General features: G+C 41.7%; 1 protein-coding gene across 1 annotated transcript in view; it reads right to left on the bottom strand.

Moving 5' to 3' along the window:
- The window catches only part of POLR1F (RNA polymerase I subunit F), a 171798-nt gene that overhangs the window by 135323 nt on the left and 17518 nt on the right, over window positions 1–18957 (bottom strand). The gene's annotated exons all lie outside the window — the stretch shown is intronic.

Below are 18957 nucleotides of genomic sequence, written 5' to 3'. Positions count from 1 at the left end.
ACTTACCTAAAATTAAACTACCACCCACAACTCCCACACTTAACCATGTAAAACCATGAAATTAATCAGCTCATACTCACTCATATCCTCTCTCTCCCTCTCATTCATCTTACACTCTCCTACTCTCTGGTGACATTCACCACAACCCTGGCCCTCAAGCTAAGCAGACTGCTCCTTCCACTACCACACACACTCCCCAAAACACTGGCAAGTATCCGAAGCATCTCTCTTTCCTCTCCATCAATATCCACAGTATCCTTAACAAAATTACAGAATTTCACTCCGATAACTCAGTACTCTCCCAACACAGTCACTCTCTCAGAGACCTGGCTTAAACCTCATATTTTTGACAAATATTTCCTCCCTCCAGGATACAACATTCTCCGTCTCGACAGAGCCCATAAGAAATGAGGTGGTGTTGCTATTCTGTATTTCAACTTCCTAATCCAAACCCCTCACCTAATCCACCTTCCTCCTTCTTCCCTGCTGAGCTTCTAATAGCCAACTTTAAACCCAATCCCCACAAGACCATAACAGTTGCTGCCATCTATATACCACCTGGTGACAACATACCCATATTAGAACAGATTCTTAACTGGTTATCTGACCACATCCCCAATGAAGCCATTATACTGGGTGATGTTAGTATCAATTGGCTTACCCTTACCATTAACTCATCTTCCACCAGAATAAACCTATATGGTTTCACCCAGCTCATCTCTTCTCCTACATTCCTTAACAAATCCACCAACTATAGCTTTATCATTGACTAGATCCTTGTTACCAATCCCAACATCTACCCTCATACTGATACATTACTTGACTCCATCAGTGATCACTGCCCCATACAAGCCCTCCGAATCTCCCCCCACATCCCCAAACCTCATAAAAATACAAATAATGCCGAAAATTATCCACTTTTAACCCTGACACATTTAATCACATCCTCTCTCAAATTAACTGGACCTCGCTCTTTACATTACCCCTTGATGATGCTCTTTCTTTAACTTCACTTTTCTCAACATACTCAACTCTCTTGCCCCTCCACGCATACTCAACTCTCTTGCCCCTCCACGTACTGTCAAAGTTAAATCCCATAACTCCCCCTGACCAACACACACAACTCGTACTCTCATACAAAAAAGAGAGACTGCAAGAAAACTCTGGTCCAAAACTAAATCTCCATGCCATTTCCAAACCTACATGGAACTCCGAAATCTCACTAAAAAGCAGATTAATAAAGATAAAAAGAATTTCTATCACCGGCCTCTTGTCATCACAATCCTGTAACCCTAAAAAGTTCTTGAGTACTATTAACCAAACTCCACCGAGGTAACCCATCAACACCAAACTCTTGTCCCAATAACTAACCCCTCAAAACTGCCTCCTCCTTTAACTCCTATTTTATCAACACTAAGTCAACTAATGCAAAATTCTTCATTACCCCACAGACTACACCACCATCACCTCAGGTTAACCTCCTCCTCTCCCTATAAACACAGTCCCCACTTGCTACATTAAAAAACTCCTCCTTAAGCTAAAACTCTGTTCCTCATCAGCAGACAACCTACCATCTATCTTCCTAAAACATACTGCACCATCCACAGGATACCCAGCTTCCATCCTAATTAACCATTCTGTTCCAACCCTTTGGAAAAAAATCTATACTATTCCTATACACAAAGGTGGCATTTCCTTAGAACTCTCAAACTTCCAACCAATTGCTATACTTTCTCCCCTCTCCAAATTCCTTGAACACTGCATACACAAACAAATCATGGCCCACCTACTACAACACAATCTGATCACCCTACCCAACATGGCTTTTAGTCCACACCATAGCACCTCCACTGCTCTCATCTCTTTCACCAATACTATCTCCCAAGCCAGAGACAATAACAAACTCATTTCTTGTCTATTCTTAGATCTGTTGAAAGCTTTTGACACAGTCTCTCATTCTATCCTTCTCTCAAAACTTTCTCAACTTAACCTTTCCCCAACAACTATTTCTTGGTTTAGCAGCTACCTCTCAGACCGGTACCAATCTGTCAAATGTCTCTGCTCTCTCTCCTTTTCTCCCTATTAACACAGGTGTTCCACAGGGCTCCATCCTTGGACCCCTCCTTTTTAACATATTTACTAATGAACTCCACAACTCCTGTCCCCAGTCATCTCTCATACAGTATGCAGATAACTCTACCATTATATCTACAGCTGATAATCCAACTGAACTATAAATGTTCACACAAACATCTTTTAGCCACACCAAAACTTGGCTAACTCAGCACCTTCATACATTTAACACAAAAAAAACTAAGTTGATACTTTTTCTCCTAAAATCCCATCTCTTTCTCAAATTCTCCTTCACCATCTCTTCACTCAACACCACTAGAATAGCTCCAGAAACCCATACCAAGCTTGGAGTAATCATAGATGACCAACTGAAATTTGACCTTCACATACATCACAGTACAAAGAAAACCAATCAACAGCTTGGTCTTCTTTATAGAAATAAAACAATTTCTCACTCTTGAAACTAGAATAACCCTTGCCAATGCCTATCTCCTCCCCAATACCTTTAATAGCGCACAAATCTATACTAACATGCAGTCTACACTTGAATCTACCTACAACAAAGTGACTAGATTTGCTGTAAACTTACCTTACAAATCCCACCACTGTTTTGTCCTGAAGTCACTACACTGGCTTGATTTTCCAAACCATCTCAGATATACCCAACTTCTCATTATTCACTCCATTTTCAAACAATTAATTTTCCTGTCCTAGTCTTTTTTCACTAGTCTCCCTTTACACTTCCACTCGATCACTAAGGAGCTCAGATCAACATCTGCTACAAATTTACAAACCTAACAAATGTGCAGGACAGAACTTGTATAGCTACTCTCCAGCCACCCTCTGGAACAAGCTTTCCTTGACTCTAAGAAGTCTATCCCAGACTCTTACTTTCAAAATCTATCTTAAAACACTGCCTTACCCACCTCACTACTTGCCCCTGTAACCTCCCCCCCTTTAACCTAGTACACATCTTGGTCTCTTCATACCTCTCTCACCTTCCCTTCATCAGCTTACTATTCATCTCTTCCTCCTTCCCTGTCACCTTTCAAACCCCCTCCTTCTCCTCACATCTTCTTGCCACCACTTACCTTTTACCTCATGACCTCTCTCTCCTACCTAACTCTTGTCAGTATATATTTTACCTTTCGCAAATCCTCGCAGGCCGCCTATTTCATACTAGGACTCTTACTATTTCCAATCTACAAATCCTATCAACTCATCATCACCCCTCTTCACTCTCCAAATCCCACTCCCCCTCACTTATCATACTTATATCACCCTCAACTACCCTCTATCTGCTCCAACTCCATTACAACTTTAAGCTGTGATCTAACTATATCAGTATTGTAACTCATTGTCCCTCCTATTTTTATGAAATTAATCATTACTCTATTTGCATATTTAGCAAAATTTGTGTTAGATTAATCTTGTATTCTTTTATTGATTGTGTAAATTACTGAATATTTGAATTCCTGTATTTTTTACTGTATACTGGAGCTTATCTCCCGGTGCCTCCACTGAAAATGGGCTCTGTCTCAGTTGGACTATCCCGGTCAACAAATGTCAAATAAATAAAAAGTAAATGCATATAAAAAGTGACCTAAAAGTTTATTACACTAAAATTTAAAACATTAGTAATCAAAGTGTCAAAACTATCTAAAACCATGAAATAGTCAACACATTATGCTAATATTCTAACTTAAGACCATTAAAAACTGTCAATCTGAGGGATATATAGGGTTTAAATATAAAAGATATTTGTGTCATAAATAAATAAATAAGGAAGGTGCTTAAACACCCTAAACCTTGGCTGCTCTTAATTTCAGTACAGGTGCCAGGGAGACCATCTCATTAAGCCATGGCCATTTGTTTGCCTCAAGGACTAACTGCCAGTACACTTCTCTATATTCAATTTTTGTCTCCCATGGTCCCCTTGAATGCCCATCTGGACGACTTCTAGCACAAAAAATATAAAAGTAGCCTCTTTACGCGTCAGTGTATGCTTATGTACGGCATTCTTATTATTGCCCTTTTTAATATCATAATTGTGCTCATATATTCTTCTTTTTAAACACTTTTCAGTCTTTCCTACATAAAAACCTCCTCATTTTCCACATAGGGCTAAGTACACTAGCCCCTTAGAAGCACTAATGCACTTATTCCTACTAGGAATGCAAACTTCTGATTTGTTAATAATAAAGGGGCATTGTGGGCAAGCATCACATTTATATGTCCCTACCCTTCTAATTCTTTTTTCTATGCCTTTCTTTTCCAAAATATTTTTAATGCCTTTACCTTTCCTAAAAACAAATTTTAAGGGATAGCTCAGTTCAATGTTCAAATCGGATAGCTTACTAAACCTATCCCACTCCTCCTTCAAAATCATAGTAATGGCTCCTGCATCTCCACTATAATCTAACACAAAAATATTTTCACCCTATCCTTACTATCATTTACCTGTTTGTTACCACCTGTCTCACTGGTGTCTGTCCCCAAAATGGGTGCAAACCTATTACCTCTATTTTCTACGACTTCATTAAAATGTCATTAATTATTTTCTCTGGGTATGCCCTATCAAGGAACATACCCTTCAAAAGTTCCCCTTCTTGTATAGAATCCATATCCTCTGATGTCATTCTACTACCCCTGATGTACTGACCTTTCACAATGTTCTTTTCTTATGTAAATGGGTGGGAGCTGTGAAAATGTAGAAAGGAATTACAGTAGGTAGCTTTTCTATGTACTTTTGAAGTGAACCTATTACTGTCATAGTCCATCCCTATATTCACATCCAAATAGTCGATGGAACCCTGTCCTATTTTATATGCAAACCTTAAACATTCTGTACTATTGGTAATATAGTTCAAAAATTCACCAAATTTTTCCTCACTCGCTATCCAAAAAAGGCAGATGTCATCCAAAAACCGTTGACAAACGACCCAGCAGTCATGTACAACAGGCTAACACCAAGTTTGCAAAGGTTGGGGCACACATGGCACCCATTGCCACTCCAATCAACTGGAGAAATAATTATTTATTTTGAGGGAGAATTCCGTTTTAAAACTAGTTCCATTAAGGTTAAGATCAAATAAATATCTCTATCACTAAAATCCTTGTTGTCCCTTAATTTCTTCTAAAAATTCCAGGTCTTCTTTGTGTGGGATGGAAGTAAAAAGGTCAACATCAATTGTAATAAAAAACATATCGTTCCTAAATAAGTTATTTTTAACATTTGAGGAAATCCCAGGAATCCTTGATAACATCTGTTGTGTTTATAAAAATATTTTTCAATTTAACATGCAGAAACTTTGCAATAGGGGCTCTGACAGACTGGCTAGCTGCTACCACTGGTCTCATGAACTTTTGGGATTCCGAATATTGTGGGTACCTTGGGCTCTTTGTTGTATAAGAATTTAAAAGTTTGTGTCCATCACCCCTTCTAATACTAAATCATTCAGAGCAGCATAAATCTTTCTATAGGTGATATTAATTTCATTAATTGAGACCTTCGAATATTTAATACCATCATTTAAAAGCTCCATCATTTTGCTTTCATATATATAACAGAGTCCATAAGAACCATTCCCCCACCCTTGTTCAGTTTCATAATATTTATTGTCATGAAGTGTGTTCAAAATCTCCCTTTCTTCTTTAGTTAGATTTGACCAAACCCTGAGTTTTTACAACTTTTTCACTTAGGCTACTTTCAACCATGTTCTCAAAATTCTTTGTGGAGGGGTGGATTCCATACACACTTTCTCTTCAATATTTCTGCTTTTTTCTTTTTGTTCCAACAATAACTGGATTTTTCTTTCTTATGAACATTTTTAAATCAATAAGTAAACGACTGATCTCACTTTTCTTCTTGGGAATAAACTTAAAACCCTTGGCAAACAACCTGAAAAAAATTCTCTTTCACTTCCATATTACTATAATTAAAAATGTTATACCCCTGAAAGGTTAAAATATTATTACTTATCTGGTCAGTAGCCAAATCCATCCCTTCCTCCCCTATATCAAACGTCTGATTCAGTAACCGTTGTTCATGCCCTTGTTGTGCCACCCCCTCCAACTGCCCTGATGGTAGTCCAACCTTCCTTTGTTTTTCAGACCTTCTTGGGGGGGGGGGGGTTATCCTAAAGGGTCATTCACAATCTCATTAAGCATTTCATTATTAGTATGTCTGTCCTCTGTTCTTCCATTATTAAAACCCCCTTCCCTGTCCTACAGGGCTCCTCCTCCATTCTAGACAGGTTGGTAAAGCTCCTGGGTTTAGAACAGTGAATCCTCTGTGCATATTCATTGATCTCTATCCAACTTTGTTTTTCTCCTATAAACTATATTATTAATCTTATCACCCACCTGTTTCCTCAGTTCAAAATATTTTCTTTTCTCTTCAACAGTAAACAACAAGTCATTAACCAAACAATTACTCACTTTGATAATTCTTTCATTTAAAACCTCCATCACTTTTTCATTTTGTTTTATTACAGCTCTAAAAATGTCAAAACCATAATTGTCAAAAAATCTAACAATTCTATGTGAAAGTCTGACCCTTCTTCTACATTGTTAGGAAATCTATACACCCTTAAAGCTTTAGGTACAACTGCAGAATTACTGCATTCTTTTAAATATAAATTATCCACATTTAAAATTTTAAACTTGATCAATAAATCATTTAAGTTACTTAAATTATTAGAATAGGTGTCAGCATCATTAGCAACCACAGTATGTGCATATTTATCAAATTTAGCATTTTGTTTACGCCATTCTTCCAAATTAATGTCCTGTTGCTCTTCAGTAACAAAACTACCATTAAATGGTAAACAGTCACTTTGTGCCTTAGAGTTAGCTCGCTGCTCCTTCCCATGGCCATAGTCTTTAGTGGAAACAGTTCCGTTAGTTTTCAAAAGTTCTGGGGTCCTCCTTTCATCAAAAATGTTATAATAGTATTTCAAATCTCCTCATCCGAACTCTGACAGTTATTTTCACCATTGCAGCCTTCCTTAGCTGCTCCTGCCTCCACCCAACTCGATTACATCACATTGGGGGCGAGCTTCACCAATGAAAGCACTATGAGCTGTGCCACTCGACCAATCAATGCCTCTACTGTTCTTCCATTGCTATTTCCACCTGAAATAGCCTCGGGTGAAACAATCAGCTCATCCATATTATTAAAACAATACCAAATACTGACCAAGTGCAAAACAGTTACCAATAAAGTTAAAAAGCACTCAGCTGCTGTTCACCCACAAACTCCTTTAATGACACAGCACAGCACACCACACCACATAAATAACACTGAACACAGTTCCCAGTATGTTTTCATCCAAAACCACTTCATCAAACAATAAAGTAATTAATACAATTCATTAAGCTGTTAAGCCTAATTAACACAAATACAACCAAGAACTTGCTATGAATAAAGTGATTACACTGAATGAAATTACTATAAAACTTTCCTATATATTGTTTCATGCCTTTAAAATCTAGTAATCCCTATTCTTTAAAACAATCATTACAAGATAAAAAATTAATACACTTAATAAAATATTTACTACATTAAAATGTGAATATATATTAAAATAAATGCATATAAAAAGTAAAGGCATATAAAAAACAATGCTTTGCTGCCATCTAGTGACCTAAAAGTTTATTACACCAAAAATATAACAGAAATCAAAAGTGTCAAACTATTATCTTCTTCTTTCAGCTTTTCCCATTAGGGGTTGCCACAGCGGATCATCTGTTTCCATTTCTTCCTGTCCTCTACATCTTGCTCTGTCACACCAACCACCTGCATGTCCTCTCTCACCATATCCATAAACCTTATCTTATGCCTTCCTCTTTTCCTCTTACCTGGCAGCTTCATCCTTAGCATCCTTTTCCCAATATACCCAGCATCCCTCCACAGCACATGGCCAAACCAATGCAGTCTCGCCTCTCTGGCTTTGTCTCCAAACCGTCCAACCTGGGCTGACCCTCTAATATACATATTCCTATCTACCCACGTCACACCCAATGCAAATCTTATCTGCCACATCCAGCTCTGACTCTTGTTTTTCAGTGCTACTGTCTCCAATCGTTACAACATAGCTGGTCTCACTACTCTCTTGTAGATCTTCCCTTTCACTCTTACTGGTACTCGTCTGTCACAAATCACTCCTGACACTCTTCTCCACCCACTCCACCATGCCTTTACTCTCTTATTTACCTCTTCCACACTCGCCATTACTCTGAACTGTTTATCGCAAGTATTTAAACTCATTCACCTTCATCAACTCTACTACCTGCATCCTCACCATTCCTCTATCCTCGCTCTCATTCACACACACATATTCTGTCTTAGTCCTGCTGACCTTCATTCCTCTCCTCTCTAGAGCATATCTCCACCACTCCGGGGTCTCCTCAACCTGTTCCCTACTCTCACTACATATCACAATGTCATCTACAAACATCATAGTCCACGGGGACTCCTGTCTGATCTCATCTGTCAACCTGTCCATCACCACTGCAAATAAGAAAGGGCTCAGAGCTGATCCTTGGGTAATCCCACCTCCACCTTAAACGCATCTGTCACCCCAATGCAGCTCTCACCGCTGTCATACTACCCTTGTACATATCCTGTACCACTCCTACATACTTCTCTACCATTCCCGACTTCCTCATACAATACCACAACTCCTCTATAGGCACCCTGTCATATGCTTTCTCTAAGTCCACAAAAACACAATGCAACTCCTTCTGACCTTCTCTGTACTACTCCATCAACACTCCCAGAGCAAACATTGCATCTGTAGTGCTCTTTCCTGGCATGAAACCATACTGCTGATCACTAATCATCACCTCCCTTCTTAACCTAGCTTCTACTACTCTTTCCCAAGAGTCAAACTATCTAAAACCATGGAATAGTCAATACATTGTTAAAATTCTAACTTAAGACCATTAAAAGCTGTCAAAATTGGAGGGATACATAGGGTTTAAATATAAAAGATATTTGTGTCATAAATAAATAAATAAGGAAGGTGCTTAAACACCCTATAACTTGGCCGCTCAGTACAGGTGCCAGGGAGACCATCTCATTAAGCCATGGCCATTTGTTCACCTCGAGGACTAACTGCCAGCACACTTCTCGATATTCCATTTGGGTCTCCCATGGTCCCCCCCTCAGATGTCCATTGGGACAACTTCTAGCACAAAAAATACAAAAGTAGCCTCTTTACATGTCAGTGTATGCTAATATAGGGCATTCCTATTATTGCCCTTTTTAATATCATAACTGTGCTCATATATTCTTTTTAAACACTTTTCGGTCTTTCCTACATAAAAATCTTATTTCATTCATCACTGATGGCTTCAGTTCAGAGCCCTCGGAACAGAGTCTGCCTAATGCCAAGCTTGCACCAGCCAAAAACTCTCAAGCTAAGTTTTTACCCACAATGCCCAATGCCCTTCTCTGTTACCTCAGATCGAGTTTGCCCATGTTATACAAGTAAAGCAGAGGCCACTTCTGTGCAAATGCCCTAAGACACCACTTGGACCCAAAGTATCCCCCAGGAGCCTTTGCCGAGGGAAGGAGGGTGGGATGTGATGAATGAAAAAAGAACAACAACACAGATGGAACGTTATGGTAAGACATAACTTCTTTATCTGATGTTGTTAATCTTTCCATTCCTCATGGACGGGAAAGAATCCCCAGCTACTTTGTGATCCTTGGGCAGCCCTTATGGAAGAACGATCCTGAGTACCACTGAGCCGAAGGCACCTCTCCCTCTGGAGACTACATCCAATTTGTAATTGATAAAAAGTGTGGGGTTTAGCCCAAGTGGCTGCTGCACAGATATCATCCATAGAAGCTCTAGAATGGAAGGCTACAGATGTTGCCACAGACCTAGTAGAATGGGCTTTAATATTCTGTGGCATAGGTTCTTTTGCAAATGAATATGTGAAGTGTATGCAGTCCCTTAACCATTTTGATAAAGTGACTTGGAGACAATTTCCCATTCTGGGCACAAAGAAGGAAATGAAAAGTTGGTCAGTTTTCCGAAATGCTTTGGTCCTATCTAAATAAAATCTCAATTTTCTCTGCACATCCAAGGAATGTAGGCAGTATTCCCCTTTACTAGAAAAATTTGGGACAAATACTGGAAAGTCAATAGTCTGATTGATGGAAAAGTCAGAAACAACTTTGGGGAGGAAAGATGATTTGTTGGGAGTGATACTTTGTCCTTGTGGAAGATTAGATAAGGCCTTTTGGTGCATAATGCCTGAAGCTCAGAAATTCGTGACTGACTGACATGATGGCTACCAGGAAGAGGGATTTCCACGACAAGAATATGAGGTTACACTTCGCTGCAGGCTCAAATGGAGATTGAGTTAAAGACTGGAGAACTAACGTGAGGTTCCATGGCTATATAGGCTGTCTAGGCTGTCTGATTGGAGGACTAATGTGAGAAACTCCTTTGAGAAAAAAGTTTTATATAAATGCAGTGATATGAGGGGAGTACCATCTAATCCATTATGACAGTTTGGAATAGCTGCTAGATGTACTCGTATGGTAGAGGCACAGCTCCATCTTCAAAAACTTAAGATAGGTATTGCAAAACCACTGTGACTGGAGCCGAATACAGATCTAGCATCTTTTTCTTTGACCAAATAGAGAATCTTTTCCATTTGTCCAGATGGAGTCTTCTGGTGGATGGTTTATGACGGGCCAGAATAATGTCACTAACAGGTGAGGTGAGATCATCCTGCCTGGTGACTAACGGAAGTGGAGAAACCAAACTGCAGCCTGAGACTGGACAGGTTTGGATGACTCAGCCCTTGGGGGTGAGAAACTAGATCTGGAAGAGGGTCCAGAATCCACGGAACAGATGAGGCCGAAGGAAGTGGAACCAAACTTGTCAAGGCCAAAATGGGCCTAGGAGGATCACTTCACATTTCAACCGAATGGCTTTCTTTATGAATTGGTCAGAGGAATGGGGGGAAAGGCATATAGCAGCCCTGTGGGCCAATCATGAAGAGCATCCCTCTGGGCCTCCCCCTTTGGGGGGAATAGGGCAAAATAGCTGCTGCATTTGTTGTTTGATGGGGAGGTGAAGAGGTTGCAGCAAGGCCGGCCCCAACAGCTGAATATTTCTGTCGCTACTTCGGGATTGAGAGACCACTAGTGCGGGGGATTGAGAGACCACTAGTGCGGGAAGAGAATACATCTACTCGACTTGTCTGCAATCACATTGGAAATCCCTGGGATATACTTTGCTGTCAGAAAGTGGTTGGAAGCTATCGCCCACTGCCAAATTCTCATGGCCTCTCGACATAGGGGATAGGACTTGGTTCCTCCTTGCTTGTTGATATACCAGACTACTGACTGCTCTGATGAATTCTATCTTCTGGACCGGAGCAAGACTGGATTTCTCCCAGTTTAGTTATCCCCAGACGTTTTGCCAGTCAAAGGGTGTATTGGTTCATAGGTTTATACTAGGCTATCTGCCCTAAGGCATTTATAAGCCTAGCCCAAATTTTTGTGGCTTACGCCACCCCTTATATGAAAAAATACTGTGCCCATTAGTTTGTTGTGCCTCTGTCCAGCAGTGACAGAGATGATTCCCGGGGTAAACCTACGATCTCCCATCCACAAGTCAAGATTTCTCTTGAACAGAGCCAGCGAGGTGCTCTGCCTCACATGGACCGGGATTTTATTCCACAGCATGGGGAGTCTCTGAGTGATAAATCTATCCCTCCAGCACATCCTATTTATATCTGTGCTAAGGTTTAAGTCGCTTGCTCTAGTGGTTTTGGTGGATTTGGATTTTTTGAGGTGGAGCATGTCCATTAATTTCGGGTTGGACATGGCCTTGTATGTCAGGCACATGTCACCTCTGAGCAGATGGTATGCGACTGAATAGAGTTGGAGTTTCTTCAATCTGGCAGCATATGACAGATTTTGGAGTCCCTTTATCCTTTTGGTGAGGAACGTTTGGGATCTCTCCAATTGCTGCAGATGTTGGGTGAGATACATCCCGAATGGGGCACTGTACCCGATCATTGGTCTGATAAGTGAAGAGTACAGGGGAACAATGACCTCACTAGATCAGGATGTGAATCCCTTCATGATCAGGTGGGCAATGTAGAAGGTCTTTCTAACCACTTTAGCAACGTGAGTGTCAAAAGAAAGGCCACGGTCAACCTGGGTCCCCAGGTCCCTGATAACCTCTTCTGTGCTTAGTGGATTGCCACCTATATGGTAGCTTGGGGTTACCTTGTTTTTCCCGAAGGGTATGACTATACATTTTTTGGCGTTTAACTTCAGGCCATGGCTCTGGCACCAGCTGTTTCCGTGAGTCCCTTCTGAAGGATATCCGTGTCAGATGCACTTTCCACTATGGCGCCCAGTTTGCAGTCGTCTGCAAACTTTGTCAGCCAAAGTCCTCCCATGTTGGCCTGTACTTCTGAGAAGAAGATGCCGAACAATAGGGGGCCAAGGACCGAGCCCTGTGGGACACCACTTGTGACTGGCTTGGAGTCTGACATAGCGCCAGCAACTCTAACCCTGTGGGTTCTGTCCTTAAGCCAGTTTGCAACCCATCTTGTGACATATGGGTTTACATTTAAGCTGGTAAGTTTTTCTACAATACCCGAGTGGGGTATTGTGTCGAAAGCCTTTGCAAGGTCAAGGTAGGCTGTATGGACTGACTTTCCCTCATCAATGGCCTTGGTGACTGTTTCGAAGAAGTCAAGTTCAAAAGGCATGATCTTCCCTTGACGAAGCCAAACTGGGTCGGGTCCAATGTCTGCAAGTCCCCTATATCTTTGTTTATGAGCTCCATTATGATCCTCTCCATAGCTTTGCAGACTAGACTTGTTAAGCTTATGGGGCGGTAATTACCAGGGTCCGTAGAGGCACCGCCTTTGTGGAGTGGGACCACAGTTGCAGGGCTATTAGCAGAAGATGCTTGGTGGGGACGGCAAGTCGTCCAAATACGGAAACACCTGGAATCCTTGCAGTCTTAAGTGAGCTGTAACCACTGCCATGCACTTTGTGGACACTCTGGGGGCTGTAGAGAGTCTGAACGGCATAGCACGAAACTGGTAATGATCGACTCCTACCCGGAAGCGAAGAAGACTCCTAAAGCGTTTGTCCATTTTGATGTGGTAATACGCGTCTTGAAGGTCTATCAAGCACATCCAATCGTCCTCTGTTAAAAAAGGGAGAATGGACTGAACCATGACCATCTGGAATTTGGTTTGGGTAACAGACTTGTTCAAATTGCTGTGATCCAGAATGGGTCTCCAGTCCCCTGTCTTGTTTTGGCACCAAAAAGAATCTTGAGTAATATCCGGATCCTTGGTGGTCTGGGGGGACTAATGGGATGATTTTTTGATGCAGCTTGTTTATTTCCACAGATGCTTCTTCCCTTTGACTGGGTGGAATGTTGAAAAGTTTTGCTGGAAGCTTTGGGCAAGTGATGAGGAAAATGGTGTAACCTCTGGTTATAATCTTCTGCACCCAACGATTGGTGGTTATTGAATGCCAGTCAGCTTGGTGCAGAGAGAAACAACCCCCGACTACTTCCAGAGGAAAGCAACCGGGCCGCTCTTCAGGAGCGCCGATAAGGCTGCCCAGAGAAAGAATCCCTGGCTCCCTGATTACGTGGACCCCCTCTGCCTTGGTAGGGGCTTCTTCCAGAACTGTTACCCCCTCTGCCCCTGGGGGTATCATCACCACGCATGGCACAGAAAGGACCCTGATATTTTTGTGCCACATTTTGCCACTCCTCTAGTTCCCGGAAAAGGAATGTTAAGGGTTGGAAAAACATAGACCTACGGCAGACAAGGTCTTAGTGTCCTGCTCACACCTGGCCAGAGTGTCCTTCACTTTGGGGCCAAAAAGGGAAGATGCTTCGAGGGGAGCATTCAGGAAGGAAGACTTGAAAGGATCCGCGAGGTCACATAGGCACATCCAGGCATGGCGTCTCATAACTATGCTTGAACCCGCAGCTCTAGCCACCCCTTCAGTTGCGTGTGAGAGCAACCTCATGGACGAATTGGCGATCGATTCCAGGGTTGCAAACTGTGAGGCACCTTTTTCCCTTACCTCATCAGACACCTGCCCTGCGAGAGATCCTGAGAGTTCGGAGATAATCTCTCTTTGGAGCCTCGTAAAATGTGCCAAGTAGTTCAGGGACTGTATGGCAAAGGTCGCTGAAGCAAAGACTTGCTTTCCCAATCTGTCCACAGCCCAGGACTCTGTTGGGCGGATGAACAGTATGACTCTTCAGAGAGATCCTTTTTCGTGGCTGCCGCCGCCACCACCATAGCATCGACTGGTAAACCTCTGGACCAATGTGGGTTTTCCTCAGGTAGAGAAAGTATCTTGTCAGGTCTCCGTGGGATCGACTCAACAGAATCAGGGTTCTTCCAAGTGCACTGCACGAGCTGAACTAGCTCAACTGCAGGTGAGGTCACCCAAGGGGTAGATGGCTGGGCATGGAATGCCTGCAGAAACATGGCCTCCTCGGAAGAAGGATTAGTGGGACTTCTCGGAAGAAGGACTAGTGGGCTTCTAGTCACCCCTCTGCTTCAACATTTCAAGGATGTTCCCGAAGGAGACATCCTAGGGAGTGACTGTGGGGACACTTCACCATCATTAAAATCTGTATCCTCTGTTAGAGGCTTCTCAGGTGAGTCTATGTGCTTCCACTTGCACAATCTCTTCTGTAGGGGCTCCTCAGTCGGGATTTCTGAGGAGGACTTGGAAGAGGGGACAACATTGGCGGAATGCTTCCAGAAGCAAGTGCCCTCTCCATATCATGGAAAGCAGGCCCGTCCGAACAGGGATGGGAGCCTGGAATGGAGAAGGACAACATCAGAACCGGGGTCAAACCCCGCACTGTTGAACCCGCTGCTCCCGAGGATGGAGGATCGGTGCAGACAGGACTCCCGGTACTGAGGACGGAGCTGAAGAAACACTCAGAACCATGTCACGAATCGAGGAGCCTACAGCCCAATCATGTGGTTGAGGAAGAACCAGTTCAGCAGAAACCAAGGAGCAAAGGGACAGTCCTGGAGCGCCAGTGAGGTCCACTACAGGCCAAAAATGTCACAGCAGAAGGCTTTGGAACCGGTATGGTCAAAGGAGAATATGATGGTGTCCATGGAGAAATCAACCCAAGTCCTGCAGGAGGATGGGTCCTGGAAGGAGTGGGTATCCCCCTGGCTGTCAACAGCTGGTCCACAAGATGCACCACATCAAGTTCTGAAAGGCTCCTGCTGGATCTTGTGGATACTCCCAACGGGGTGTCAGGTCGTTCTAGGAACGGACTTTACACCTGCCCTAGAAATGGGTTTGTGGTTGGTGAGTATTGGGTCTGAGGTATGGAATCTACCAGCACCGATGTCTCAAGTTTAGAGACCGAAAGCAGTGGGGTTAAATTCGTACTTACTGGGGCCATAAAAGGGTTCGGCGCCGAAGGGGCACTTTGAGCTGATGTGGGAGGTTCAATCGTAATTGCAGAGATAGGCATCAAAGGTGTGCATTGTGCCGTAGCGGCACCCGGTGCCAAAGTTGTAGTAGTCGTAAGTAAGGTCGACAGTCTGGCAGCCGAAGCTGGCAATGACACAGGAACAGTCATAGCTGGAGCAGAAGAAGTCTGTGCCAATGAGGCAACCTTGTGCTCCAAAGATAGTTTTGGCACTTTAGGTTTCACAGATTTGCCCTGGTCACTAGATGGTGAAGAGGGAATCGAATGAGACCTTTTCTTATCCTTAATTGGAGGGGATGAGACCTCCGTCACAGAAAGGGCCTCTGAAAAGGGCGACTTAAGTAGGCCCTTCAGGATCAACTTACTCTTGCGCTCGTTCAAAGTGCACTGACTGAAACTTTGACAAATCACACAGGGAGGCTGCATCGAAAGATAGGGCATCCCCAAACAAACAACCATGAGAGTCACTGTTTGGAAGTTTACCTTTACAAGAAGCACAATGTTTAAAACTCGATGTGCCCTTTTTTATCAGGCATCATGAAATTTACACACAACAATCAAGGTAGAATACTATAGAAAAAAAATTTAAACTCTGCTATCTCTATGTCTAAAACTATCTAAACGCACACAATATCTATGAAATATGTCAAAAAACACACAAGTCAGGTAAAAGGTAAAGAGAAGAAATAACGGTATTCAAGGAATACCACAAGGGTAGAGAGAGAAGGCCATACCACCAATGGTACTAAGAGTTTACCAAACGGGTAGAACTAGGACTGAAAGGTCTAAATATAAAACTGTAAAAATATAGAACTATCAATATAAACCAGAATCGAGAGGAAAGGTGACAAAATATCCTAAGAGATATCAAAAGGTTTTCACTTGGTTGAGAGCTCGGCTGAAACGTGGCTTTATGGCTACATGGCAAATGAGATCGGAGTTAACAGGGAGATGGGCATTCTGGGTAGAAACTTAGCTTGAGAGTTTTTGGCTAGAGTGAGCTTGGTATTAGGCTGACTCGGTTCCGAGGGCTCGGAACTGAACCCATCAGTGAGGAATGGAAAGAGGATTGACAACATCAGATCATACATTACAATATACACTCGCCTTTGGTGCAGAAGGCTGTGGGCTCTTTTCTCACACTAGTCATTCCCGAGTGTGTCATCTTTCGGATGAGATGCTAAACCAAGGTAGTAGCTCAGGTGGATATAGAGGTTCCATGGCACCTATCGAAAGGAGTATGGAAATGTCCCCAATGACCTGCCCAAACTTCCTGTAGTAGCATAAATACCACCTTGTGTCTCCCCTGAAAAGAGCCTCCTGGCCTAGTAGGACTAACTTGGTCAAAAAAGGACAAATAAAATTATATATTTATATTAATTACATGCACATATCAGCATAAAGGAGCTGCATATTTACAAGAAGCAACCTTCACCGAAACAAAAGCAATACAATCATTACACTACTTCCACTGTCTAGTGCTTATGAAATTACGTCACTTAACTTTCTTAGACACCTTAAGGTACAACTACAGGAATAAAAATATTTGTTTTTTTATACCAGTGTTATCAGCCGTTTCGTATAGCTATTCATTCTTGTTTGCTCTTTCACCTTAAAACAATTTTTCCTTTATTAAGTTATATTTACTTAACAACATTGCTAAATGTTTTTGCAGCAAACTTATAAATATTTTTGCAGCAACCTAGTCCATCTAACTTACAAATCAATTAGCAGGATGGTGAACCCACCGTACATCACCTTCTCTAGGTCTATGTTCTCATTTGCATTACAAATGCTGAACAGCCTCGATACATTTGTTTACGCATATCACCACAACTGGGTTATCCCCACTACCCAAACAAATTGACTAAACAGGTGTATGATGGACTACAAACAACCGCACCTGCCAGTATCCCCATTTACAAGGGGAACACTAACTGCTGGGTTCAGATCAAAATACTTTACTAAAGAAACATTCACCTTTCCTTTCAAGGGTTTCCTTTTTTCAGCACTGAGAAACCACACACAACTTTGCCAATCAACCATGTACCTTATGCACAGCACAATTAGACTCCATCTCAAGTAATGTGTACAGCATTTACTAAAGCCACAACCTCATCCTTGGGCAATCCCTTCTGATTTAATCTGCACTTCACCTCTCCCCCAATGCATAACACAAGCATACATAATTTCCACTCCAAGGAGTAATTAACCTGCGAGGAATTTCATAAATATTTTTTTACATCTCTTCCTTAATATCCATTATGTAATTGATGTCGCTAATCAAACAAGAAAACAGTTCTACATTAGTTATATTTCCCTTAATGGGTCAAATGTTTTAGTACTTCATTATGGCAGTGAAACAGACACTGAATCTGACAGTTGAACATATGGCTTCAACACAACAAAATAATAAAAATATAAATTTTTGAATTGCACAAAATTCATGCAACACACAGCAACACCATACTAAACAGAGCTTTAAAATGTTGAGTGCAATGACATTCAAAAAAGCATATCTAATTTCAGCAACATAAAATTCAGTTTATGTATTAAGTCCCACTGTAAATTCAAAAATATCCTATCATGTTTAACTGGATGCTCCTGTTACATCTCCCTTCTCTCTTCACTGTATACCATAATAAAGGCTAAAAACTAATTTTGTACCAGCAACACACACTGTGATTTATGTCTAGTATGTATTCTCCCAAACACCTTCAATAACCTGCAGTACTGAATCAGCAGCACCCTCCCCAGACTCCTGCTCAAAACCACTCTTGTCACTTTCAAACTGAACAGAAAAGATATTTACAAAGTGAATTATTTTGCTTATCTTACAGACTTTGACTGGATTCTAAAGCAATTTTGTTTCCTACTGTTTCAATACTTTAAGCCTGCCAGCCAGTCCTGGCTGCCATTCAAGTATACAACTGGCTCCATTTTCCAGGACTCCACAATAGTCAAACGCTTCCTCCACTCTCCATTTTCTTGCTTCATTTATTTTATTTAAAATTTGGTGACCGAGTTAATCCTACTAGGCCAATAACCTCTTTTCAGGGGAGACTCAAGGTGGTATTTACACTAACTATGGACAATTTGGCCTAAAGCCAAACACTGCAAATTCACTTGCAGACTAAAACTAAGTCCTCAGGCCTACAGTCTTCTCCTATGGAGCAAGAATGATATGTCCATTGCCACACAGTATCCCCTCTCATCTACTTAATTACTTCTGGTAACTAGTTTGCCCAAAAAATTTACAAAGACCTTCTGAATTTTAACCAGCATTAGTGATACCTCTACAGCCTTGCAAAAATCCAGTGTCTCAAAACTTGCTATCTTCATCTTTTCATGCACTATGCCATCAGCTGACACTCTCACAGATTCAGGAGTCCTGGTT

The sequence above is a fragment of the Protopterus annectens genome, chromosome 3.part0, assembly GCF_019279795.1.
Source record: "Protopterus annectens isolate FY-2018-M chromosome 3.part0, PAN1.0, whole genome shotgun sequence".
In the NCBI taxonomy this organism is placed as follows: Eukaryota; Metazoa; Chordata; order Ceratodontiformes; family Protopteridae; genus Protopterus; species Protopterus annectens.
This window is presented reverse-complemented; position numbering and strand designations above follow the sequence as displayed.